This window comes from Rattus norvegicus, chromosome 1, assembly GCF_021556685.1.
Source record: "Rattus norvegicus strain SHRSP/BbbUtx chromosome 1, alternate assembly SHRSP_T2T, whole genome shotgun sequence".
In the NCBI taxonomy this organism is placed as follows: domain Eukaryota; kingdom Metazoa; phylum Chordata; class Mammalia; order Rodentia; family Muridae; genus Rattus; species Rattus norvegicus.
In genome coordinates this window covers 234,169,986-234,182,165 of record NC_141534.1, presented here as the reverse complement: position 1 = coordinate 234,182,165, position 12,180 = coordinate 234,169,986, and the positions used below count along the sequence as shown (strand labels likewise).

At 46.0% G+C, this 12,180-nt stretch overlaps 1 protein-coding gene across 6 annotated transcripts in view; it reads right to left on the bottom strand.

Annotated features, from left to right (window-relative positions):
- Positions 1–11,525, bottom strand: part of Apba1 (amyloid beta precursor protein binding family A member 1) — a 206,095-nt gene extending 194,570 nt beyond the window's left edge. For 3 of the 6 annotated variants that reach the window (XM_087594320.1, XM_087594328.1, XM_087594339.1), the window contains exon 1: positions 11,235–11,479. The gene's annotated coding sequence lies outside the window, so the exon portion shown is untranslated. 6 annotated transcript variants of the gene reach the window in all.
- Between the last annotated feature and the right edge of the window lie 655 nt (positions 11,526–12,180).

Here is a 12,180-nt window from a genome sequence, read left to right as displayed (position 1 = left end):
GGTGATACAAAATTTATATCCATTTGGTAGAAAGCATACTTTTCAAATCGTGAATACGGATCTTTTCTTTGTCTGATAAGTGGATGGCATACTCTCGGGAAGCTGGGAAGTGACATGGGATTGAAGCTCCAAGCCAGACAAGATCACAAGGGCAAACAACCGATGCTCTGCAAGCGGGCATGGGTGTTCTGTGGGTTAGGGGTATTGAATGTGTTTTCTCCTTATTTTTTGATTTATCAGGACATATATCATAAGCTACTGGCCAACTACATGTAACTACAACTCTATCATCTAGTGTTTGCACACCCCATTTGGGAAGATGAGTTCAAATGTCTATACTTCCTAAAAATCCAACTTCCAAGCTTAGAGTCGAAGTTATTCTTCAGTGAGACAGGAGCTATGGCCAAGCCTTTGCTCTCCAGAGAGAATATGTATGTGGTTCCTCAATATATGCGAAAGGTAACAGCATTCCATTAGGTTCTCTTTATGTGTAGCTCGTGTGGAGGTCTGGTCCTGTGTCCAATTTTGAGGAAATTATGCTCAAAAGCAGAGCTGTTGGCCAGTGAAGCCCAGAAGTGCCACAGCCTGAGGGACAGAAAGCCCAGGGATGGATGGGAGAGCACTGGCCCCTGCAATTCTCCCCAGGAAGCCCCTTTTCTGATGAAATGCTGGCTTTGTTTTGTTTGCTCTGTTTGTTTTCTCTTCTTTCTTCCGACATTCTTTTCCTTTTATGGTAGATAGCAGAGGGGGTAAAACTTGAAGGCAGGAATCTCAGAGCCCCTAAATTTAATCACAGGACATTAACTCAGTCACTCCCAAAGGTCTGTTAGAGTTGAGGCAGAATTTCGTTTATAGACAGAAAAATAGGATGCACGGGGTTCTCCAGAAGTTTACAGTGTGAACAGTCACTGTGCAGGAAGTGTGTGTGCACAGGTGCACTGTGTGTACCGAAGGACAGGGCCTGACCTGGCGGACGCTGAGGTGAATTAAAGCCCTGTGAAAACCCAAACATGAGTCAGCAAACTCAGGTCCCTCCCTGAGACAAACCTACCCAAGTGCCTGCCACTGTACTGCTTAAGAACTGAAACAGCTTTATAGTTTTTCAAGCAGCTGAAAGAAAATATTAAGAACAGTTAAAATCTTGCAGCCTGTGAAAACCTTAAGAAATTCCAGCATCCTTGAATACGCCTGTCAGAACACAGCTGTGCTTGCTGAACACCACAGTGTCCAGTGCCATTTTTGCTTAGTGTCATTATGAAGGGAAGAGATGTGTTTACCTTACTTTAGCCCTTTGGGTCTCACTTAGCTTTGCCAATGGCAGCGTGGGAGGCAGGGAGAGACCATGCTTCATTCCCACCCTTTGGCATCTGGGAAGGCTGAGAGGAAGCCCTGCTTGTTGCTGGTGGCTTATGGTGATACCATATTCTGATTTGTCTTGAGTCTTTCCAAGTCCATGGTACCTAGACTTAAGAGAAGTCCATGTAACTAACACACACACACACACACACACACACACACACACACACACACACAAACACACACACACACAAACACACACACAGAGACAGACAGACACACACACACACACCCTCTCTCACTCACACACTCTTTCCCACACTCACACATGAATTCTTTCTCACACACACTGTCACTCACAAACCTTCATGTTCATACATACTCTCTCACACATACATCCTCACTCACATTCTCTCTCTCTCTCTCTCTCTCTCTCTCTCTCTCAAACTCACTAACTTATTCACTCACACACACGGATGAGGGTCCAGCTTGAGCAGTTATGATAAGAAGCCATTGTGAGGGCAGAAAGAAGAGACCTGGGGTCCAGGAACAATCCAGCCTCATCCCTACCCATGGGCCTCAGTATAGGTCCTTCTGCCTTGTTCTTTGGTTTCTGAGAAATCCACGGTGTGTCTCAAGGTTGCATCTCATCTATAATTTTTCTGCAGAGGCAGCTTTGAAGTCATAAAAACCATTAGGAGTCAAACCTGACTGAGTTAGGCTTGTAGATGCTGTATGGTAACACACTACCTGGCACTCCTTTGTGTTAGTTCTCTTGTAGTCATTGCACTGAAAGTGTAGAGAAAGATTTGGTAGATATGTCCATTACGCAACTAGACAGCCATAAATTGGGCAATCATACTCGAATGTAGACTTGAGGTGGGAATGCAGCTCATTGGCAAGAGGCTTGCCTAGCACGCATGGAGCCCTAGGCTCAGTCCTCAGCAACACACAGGAGATTCAGTTAGGCGTTTGTTCTTCCCATCACCATGGAAACTTTCATATATTCACTAACTTTTGGCTTCTTCAGTACAAAACTTCCCCAGGTGTCAGCTCAGGCAAAAGGGATTGTGTTTCCAAGTTGTTTGGAAGAAAAATGAATATAAAAAACTATTTCCACAACTAGGAAAAATACCATAAACTAAAATTAGAATTTAGTATCTGAACCCAACATCCAGGCACTACAGGGAAGCAAGGAGGGAGAGGGACTCAGAGGGAGGTGGGGTCAGGAAAGAGTCATGAGGAGACAGGAGCCCACTGGTGAGGAGGCCACACCCTCCAGGTCATACTCCCAGGAAGCTACCAGATTTAGCTAGGAACCAGCCCAATCTCCTCATTCCATTTTGCATATTCTTCAATACCTTGAATAATTCTTCTATTGGAAATAAAATAAATACTCGAAACAATGTGACTCTTTCTGAGTGTTATGACATTTACACCCACGACACCAAATACCCAAATATATTAATGAGTTGAAACAAACGGAAAAACCCTTCAGACATAAAATTATTTTATATTATAAGAAAATAAAGCACCCTTCTGTCAGGCTTCATGTAATGGGGCAGTGTGTTTTACGCTGCGTGTCAGGGCGCATTAGTGCTGAGATCAGTTTGGTGTGCAGGCAAACATGAGAAAATAGAAGCAGAATAGAGCAGAAAACAGTGGGCAGCCCATGCGACAGAGGACAGATAATGCAGAACACGCTTGCCTCGGTGGCGTGTGTGTGAGGATATTCATGCGCCATCATCTACAGTGCCGCCATGGTAAGCTGTATTCCCGCTAAGAATGACAGTCAAAAACATGCTAGAGCCCATTCCAACCAAATGTGAGCCACTGCAGTGAGGTCTAGAATAGGAACCCTAACTCGTTAAATAGAGATGATAGGAGGCAATTATTTCTGTTAAGTCAGATTCCTTTAAGTGACAAACTTTCCCATTGCATTAACATATGCTAAAACTTGGGTTGACCTGGCATACCTGAAAACCTAGCTACTAACTGAGACTGAGGCAGGAGGATGGCTAGTTCACAGGCAGCTAGGCCAACACTGTAAGATCCTGTCTGCAAAATTGTGCTACGGTTTTGTGGAGAAAGGAGGATACTTAGGTGTCCCTTGTCAAGTACGCTTCTTTAATTTGTAACTATTACCACATATGAAACTGATCATGAGATTCAGAATGATCAAAAGTCAGGCGGTAGAGCCTTGCATTGTTTGGGAGATGAACAGTTCACACGATTGGACACTAGCAAGTACGCCATGGAATGGAGGAGGAAGCTTCTGGAGCAACCTGGCAGGCAGTACTTGACAATGTCTCGTGGTCACTTCACAGACAGCAAAATAAAAGGAAACTGACATTTAAACACACACACACACACACACACACACACACATGCACGTGTGCGTGCTCACACACACACACATACACACACATACACACACACCCACACACACCACACACACCTACACACACATACACACACATACACACACATACACACACACCACACACACCTACACACACATACACACACACATACACACACACCACACATACACACACATACACACACATACACACACACACCAAACATATACACACACCACACATACACACACATACATACACACCCACACACACACACCACACATACATACACACACACACATACACACACACCACACACACACCACACATACATACACACACACATACACACACACCACACATACACACACACACCACATATACACACACACATACACACACACCACACATACACACACATACATACACACACACCACACACATACACACACACACCACACATACACACACACTACACACTTCAGGAATGTTTGAGTGACTACAAAGTTCCCCCATTTTGTAGAGCATTCTCTTAATTACTTTCTTCTCGTTGTCAGAAACCCAGAAGCCTATTACCTGTGAGACAACTGGCCTTGACAATCAAGCAGGTCATTAATGCAGAGGTGATGCCAACTGACTCTAAAGGAAGAGAGACCTGTCTACAGTGGAGAAGCCATAAGACTGCAGGCTTCATAAAAAGCAAGTGTTCCAGGGTCTGGCTGGGAGAAGACCATCCAGATACAAGACAGGGTTACCTATGAAGGCCTTGTGATCGAAATACCATGGGGTATCCATGGGGAAAGAAGACCAAGAGCTTAGGGGAATCTAGGTCAATATTCCCGGGAAGAGCTGTATAATTCCTATTGGATGTCCTAATATGAATCCACAGGGAAGCGCGGGTTGGGGGCATCTCGATACTCTTGTAGGAAGAAGAAAGAAACATTCCTGCATTCTGGAACTGAGCACTGAGTTCACAGTGGGGGACATTTTATAGAAACTCAAGCTGTACTATATCCCAACGAGGAAGGAAATGGACAGACACAAAGTGGTCATGCGACAACATGCTCAGCTGTTGCCCTAGTTTGCTTTCTGCTGCTCTGATAAAGCACTGACCAAATCAACTGTGAGGGGAAACTGCTTATTTAGCTTACACACCCACATCACAATGTGCCACTGAAGGAGGGCAGGGTAGGAACCTGGAGGCAGGAACTGAATCAGAGGCTGTGGAGAAACACTTGCTAGCTTGTTCTCCATGGCTTGCTCAGCTAGCTTTCTTATACAGCCCAGGCACCTGCACAGGGGTGACACTGCCCATAGTAGGTTGGGCCCTCTCTTATCAGATTATTAATGGAGAAAATGTCACACAGACATGCCTACAGGACAATCTGATGGTTCTCTCTTCCTGGGTGACTCTAGTTTGTCAAGTCAACAAAACTAATGAGTACAGAAGTTAAAGGCTTATGAGAATCAATGATTTTATAATGTGTGAGAGTAGATGTGCTGTTTCCAAAGTGCAAGTTTTATGCACACAACTTTAAGTGGATTCAGGTAAACTAACTGCACTGGCTGGTTCTGTTCATCAACTTGACACAAGCTGGAGTTAGCACAGAGAAAGGAGCCTCCCTTGAGGAAATGCCTCCATGAGATCCAGCTGTAAGGTATTTTTTCAATTAGTGATCAAGGGGGGAGGACCCAGCCCATTGTGGGTGGTGCTGTCCCTGGGCTGGTGGTCTTGGGTTCTATAAGAAAGCAAGCTGAGCAAGTCAGGGGAAGCAAGCCAGTAAGTAACAACCCTCCATGGCCTCTGCTTCCTGCCCTGCTTGAGTTCCAGTCCTGACTTCCTTTGGTGATGAACAGCAATGCAGAAGTGTAAGCTGAATAAACCCTTTCCTCCCCAACTTGCTTCTTGGTCATGATGTTTGTGCAGGAATAGGAACCCTGACTAAGACACTAACATATTAAGTATAAGCAGACTTCTCACTATTTGCATATGTTACTGGGATGTGTATATAAAATGGTCATAAAACCTTTTTCAAAACCCTTAATTTTGGAAACCTTGGGTCCACCTTCTAATCAAGAGTATTATACACTGAGGGCAAAGCATATCTCCAATACCAAGCACTGTCAATGGCTAGCTTGTGAGTGAATGGAATACAGGCAGCTGTTACAGCAATTTAAATCCCTATATTAAAAAACTGACAATTTCGGTCAAACCAATTCTTCATCCATTAAGAAAGAAAAAAAAAACTGTCCTTGTATTTCTGTGCCATATGAAACAGAGGCTTCAGACCTCTGCAGGGCACTCCTGTGTCTCTCTACAGCTTTGATTTACTATGCCCAACTCATTGCTTTGCATGGCCTGCCAGTCTCTTCTGCCTGCTCCCCCGCTGGGGGCTTCTGAACAGTGCTCAGGCTTATACCAGCAGCCTGGGGGCTTCCCTCTGCAGGGTAAATACCTGAGGTGCCCCATCCTCTCCTGTACAACTCCAAGTACAGGTCAGTTGTTCAAAGCAGTAACCAGCTCATTAACTCATCTCTTACTGGCTTGCTTCCTCTCTTTGTCTTGAGTTCCTAACTCTCAATTTTTATTTCTTTGGGCTTACAAAGAAAGTATGCAGACTCAAGACCTTGTTCCAGGGCCTAAATGTGTAAATGAGTCCCTTGGTGGTGATTCTCGATGCCCTGCTCTGAAAAGCAGCTAGCTGTCTGCAGAGAGCAGACTTAGAGAGGGCTATACATACCCTCAGCCTTCATACCTGGGCTGTGGAAATTATTAGAAGTGTCTTATTTCGTGACTGACAGTGAGTACTTAATGATCCCCTATTAATGTAAAGAGTTGTCCTGTGTGTTGTGGGGTCTAGCTACCTTAACAAAACAGAGTTCCAGTCTGGAGAATCTCACACTTGCAAATAAGACTTGAAGTGTGTTTGTGGGTGGGTGGGAGATGAGACTACCATATTTAAAGAGGATTCAGACCTCAGGATGTTCCAAATAGGGGGGCTGGTTTTTTTTTTTTTTTTTTTTTTTTTTTTTTTTTTTTTTTTTTTTTTTTTCTGACTAGCATCTCATTGCTACTCCTGAGGAGTCTTAGGTTTTCTAACTTTAACACGTGTGGCTGAGAACACATACCATTTCAGAAACCCAGTGTTGTCCCTCAGGTCGGTACCATTTGGTACATGGTAATGGAGCCTTGTGGGTGACAGATTTAATACCAAAAGGCAAAGTAGATGCCTCTTTGAGTGGCTGCTCCCTCAGTCGGATGGGATGCCATGTGTCCAGGTAAATCACCGAACCCAAAGATGCTTCCCTGCTGCCCCTTGGTCTTGTAAAACATGTTCCGGCCTGCAGTCCTTCTCTCAAACATGACTTGTTCCCTCTCACTTTTAAGCTCTGTTTACAGTCTTCTTTGCCTAGCCTCTATGATACCACCCTCTCCATTGTCCCACTGTATTACCTCCCCCACTTTATTCTCTTTTCTTCTTTACATGGGTTTGTATGTGCTACGCATATATGTGTATGTGTGTTTGCATGTGCATGCAAGAGGAGGCCCTCGACTGACGCTGGAACTGCCCTCAGCTGTTTATTATTTTGAGGCAAGATCTCTTAGTCAAACCCAGAGGTAGCTGCTAGGGCTCACCTCTCTGGATGCTCTGAGAATCCTGTCTTCTGAAGCTTGAATTACAGGTAGGCCACCACGCCCACCTGGCATTTATGAAGCCTGGTTATCCAAACTCTGCACTTCCCGTTTTCACAGCAAGCATTTTTACAACTGAGACTTCTGCCTAGCCCCTCTCCCCAACATTTTATTCTTACTCATACATGACATAATGTCACCTATTTATTTCTTTGTAGTCTCCTCCGACTAAAAGCTCTGTGACATCAGGAACTCTTCCAACCCCCCTAACCCAATTCTATCCTTGCATCTAGCCTGGCCCAGAGAGGGTGCTTGATAAATATTTGTTAAAAGTATGAACAGATTTCATCATTAGAACCTTGAAAATATCATTTGTTACATATAGAATTTCATAATCTGGACTCATCATAATCAAGGGTCTCAAGCATACATAGTTTGGTTTTTTTTGTATAAAACAATGTCCTTGTTTTTCAAGATTAGTGTATATATCAGGTATGAATACATAAACAGGTTTATATTACCATAGTCCCGTATAGATTACAGAATACAACTCACTGAATATCCATTATGTAAATAAATTCTGAAATTTCCGATCTCACAGACTATTTATTTAAACTACTAAAACAATTTAATTTATTCATGAATTCACATAACAAAAATGTATCGAATACTTATGATAGCCATGATACTGGGTAAGGTGCTATATTTGAGTTTTGAGAAGTCAACTTTACCCTTCCCTGTAAAAGTCACATCTTGCTTAATAGATGAGAAAAGTTTATCTTAAAAAAAAAAAAGGCTCGTTTTTCTCCATTGTTTTAATACAAACCTTATTTTTTGAACTCAAAGTTCCCCAAGAGAAAGTTCTCATGGGAAACCACTCAAATGGAGTTTCAGACAATTCAGGCAATTTTAAAAGCAAGCATTCTTTCCATGAAGACTAAGGAGTACCACTGACTTTAGCAATATCGAATGCTCATCTTGCAAAAGCTAAGTAGTCGTCGAAGTATAATTGTATAGGGCTTGCTGCTCCTCTGTACATTCAAACAGAGCTCGTCCTCGCTGGGTCACAGGCTCTCACTCACACCAAACTTTCACATTGCCACAAGCCTTCCTAATTCTCCACCCAGCCTCAACCTGCCTTTATCTTTTCGAAGAGATTATAACCGTGTTCCTTTCCTTCTATCTCAGGATTCCCTGTTTCCATCTCTGGGGTTATGCTTTCATCAGGTATGGCCCACCATCTTGATGGCTTTATCACTTAGCCTCCTGCTCGCATCTCTTAATGGATTCATATCCCAGGCTTCCATAGTCGGCTTCCTTCCCTCTGCTGTACCATTCCTTTGATGTATCACCCTCTCCTCCACCACCCAACTTATTCAAGGACAAGTCTGTTTCCACCTCTCCCTGTTCTATTTCTTCTTCCTTGTAGTATAAAAGCCCAATTTCCCGGTGGCACCATGGTTTATCCCTTTTTGGCCCCACAGGTCAATTTTCAAATGTCTTTTATTCCTGGGTCTTCTGAAAAGACAAACTTTTTTAAAGAGAGGCTCATGATAGAGGAGAAACGCATTAAAGCTGCTTGAAGGGAAGAAGAGGCATTCACACAAAACAAATGGCTTGCTGCAGGCTACGGGGAAAGGTGCGGCCATTTACCAAACTGAGTTACAGATCAGTGCTGTACCTTTAACCTCATGGGGCCAAACGTTAGAGAAGCAAGGCAGGGGATTTGAAAAAGTATCTCATTTACATGAGGAAGGAAATCAGACATTCTCAAGTCGTCAACTGCGTTCTTGTGAGGATCCTTCTCTAATCAGGTTACTTAATTTCTAATATTCTTGAGCTTTCTTATAAGAAATTTACATATATGGCTTCACTTGCAAACACAGAGATGATAACTTGTGTTAAAGTAAAGAAACCAAAACTCACATCCATCAGAAAGAGATATGGCCGGAACAATAAGAGAGTTAACGCACCAAGATTCCAAATTCATGTTATAAGCCCTCCTTTAAGTCTCGGGTGAGATCCGACAACCTCGCATTAAAATTTTAGAAGGCTTGACTTGAGGGACCTGGGGAAATTTACTTTATATTGACAACTCCCAGGGTATCTAGTCCATATATCATCATTCATTTATAAACACAATAAGTGAGGAGGAAAAAAATCATACGCAGATGGCTTTAGTTTTATTATTTTCAATGTATCAACGGGATAATGCGATCTTTGCCCAAAGAACAAAACGTGTAGAAAAAGAAAGAAGTCTTTGGTATCAATATGTCATACCTTTATTTGTACAACCTTGATTATTTCAAGCTTTTAAAAGAGGCCCAGGGCAGCCCACTTTGGGTTCTGACAGCAATTCAGTAGAATTTAAGGTATTATCACTAAAATATGCCCCCAGCAGGTTAATCCAATCATATAACATCAATAAAATACTGGACTATTAGCATAAAGGTACATTCATTCCTATGGATACTGCAGGAGAAATACAGACTCCAGGAACCAAGCTGCAGTGGACACACATAAGAATAAACCATCTCCAGTGCTCTCTCTCTCCCCAACCCTATCTCTATTACGCAGAGAGATTTAAATGTCTATAGACTCTGCTTCTCTCTGTCCCGGTTCCTAGACATCATTGGAGAGCCGAACATTTGCCAAATCCTATGAGTAAGCTGCACTGGGAAGGAAATCAGGGACTTCACTGACCGGAGATCTTATCACCATGGGTCTCCGGAGATTTCAGTTCCTAAATGGACCTTCTAACCATGGTGAAAGCTGGGAGAGTGGCTGTCACCAGCAGAAATAAAGTATCCCATTTCCCATGGAAAAACAGCCAGGAGAATGTAAAGCCTCTCAGAACGGTCTGTTTTCCTCGTTCACTTCCCTCTCAATCTTGCTCTTGTATTTGTAAAGCCCCCACCCTCTTTACACACCTCCAGAGTTTATTCTAAAAGAAGCATCACAAAGACTACCAATCCTTCAGCCAACAAGGTTTTCAGTACTTACATATGGAAGGGAGTCTGGTGCTAAAAGTTGTAGGAAAAGGAGAGGAAGATGACCATTAAACACCCCCTTTCTTTGGGCTAAACAAGAGATAAACAATAGAAATTGCAGAGTCAGACAGTCAAGGAGAGGCTGTGAAATGTCAAAGAAAGATCCCTTCAGAACCAGGGACACCAGCTGTCTCAAAAGGTATAACCATTATCCTGGGTTGCTGCCATGTGCCTCAAAGCAAACGCTCACTTCCACATCCCGGTGTTAGGACATCAGGGAAAAGGGAAGCGAGAATCCCTACACTCAGCCACCCAAGAGCAGAAGCAGAACAGAAACTGTTTTCGGACTTGCAGGGTCAAAATAACCAATACTGTCCCGCAGTGTTAGCCGGAGGCATAAAGTCAGGAAAAGCAGATCGCTGGATGTGGGGCACAGTTTTGGGAGCGTGGATCCAATTGCACGCTACACACTCTTACACGGGATTTTACAAACCCGGCCTTACCCTACTGCCTCCCCTCCACACTTCACACACCAAGTGCATCCTGCCCACCTCACGGTTTCCATCATCAGTCAGCCAGAGAGGAGGGATCCTAGCGGGGTTTCCTGGAAATGTCATCCCCCTACACCTCGGATCTGCCACCTACACACACACACACACACACACACACACACACACACACACACACACACACACACACACACACTCCTTACATGACTGTCATCAGGCCGGCTCTTCCCATAGCCGGGTATCTCACCGCGCACCGGACGCCTGGCATCTCTCTGGTACACACCCTTCCCCCGCCTCGCTGGCTCCAAGCTTTGCCCCCCTGGATGTCTCCTGCCGTCCCTGTTCATCCACACTATTGTTCCATGCATCGCCCCCAGCTCCCAGGATCGCCCCTCCACGAGGACCCGAGCTCCGTCCCAGGCGTCGGGCGCCGGGCACTCACCCAGCCCGCCCTGGCGGTGGTACCTTGCCTGACAGCTGGGTCCGCGGGCCCGCGGGAGCAGGCGGCGCTAGTGACAGCGACCGTGCCAAGCCTGGGAATAAAGCTGCTCTCCAGCTGCTCCCGTCTCCAGCGCCACCATCTTCCCCCGCCGCCACCGGGACCGCAGCCGCCCGCGCCCCGTTCCTCCGGCTTTTGCTCGGCAGCCGCTCGGGCCCCTCCGGCCGCGGCCCCACCCCCTGCTCGCCGCCCGCTCGCCCTCGTGACGCGCGCCAGGGCCGGGCGGCTGCGACTGACAGCGGGGGGAGCGCGCGCACGCCGCGTGCAGCAGCGCCCTTGCCTCCCACGCCCACCCGCGTGTGCGCGCCGCGCGGTCCCGACGCGGCGGCGCGTGAGTCCCGCTCCGGCGCGCGTGAGCGTGCGAGGTGTCCGCAGCGGTCGCCGTAGCCGTGCGCGAGTCCCCCTCCCTCTCATGGTCGGGAACCTGGAATGGACTACGTGGCTGCCTCCCGCGGGGAACCACGGGGACCTCCATCGTCTTCAGCTCTAGGTCCCTAACGCTCATCCCTGGCCAGATCTCTGCGTGTGGGGTCTGGCCACGCTTAGGACACAGTGCCGCGTGTTCTCTTGCTTAGTGACACGCAGCTTTCCCGCTTCCAGGGCTGGAAAGCGGCGGAAAAGGCTAAACGCTTGCAATGCGGCGCTGCGCTCCTCGAGTGGCCGCTAGGGGGCGCCCGCGTGGGCTCGAGAGAAACAAGCTGGGCTTCTGGCCGCCCACTGGGGGCGCTGCCCAGCCCGCCCCACCCAGAAAGCGTCTGGAAGGCGGGGTCGGGAAATGGTCCACTTGCCTTCTCGATGCCGGTTGCTAGGAGCTTAAAAGAGTCTTCCAGTCGTGCACAGGCAATTCGCCTGGTATATGACTAGGTTCTTGGGAGGGTGGGGACCCTGT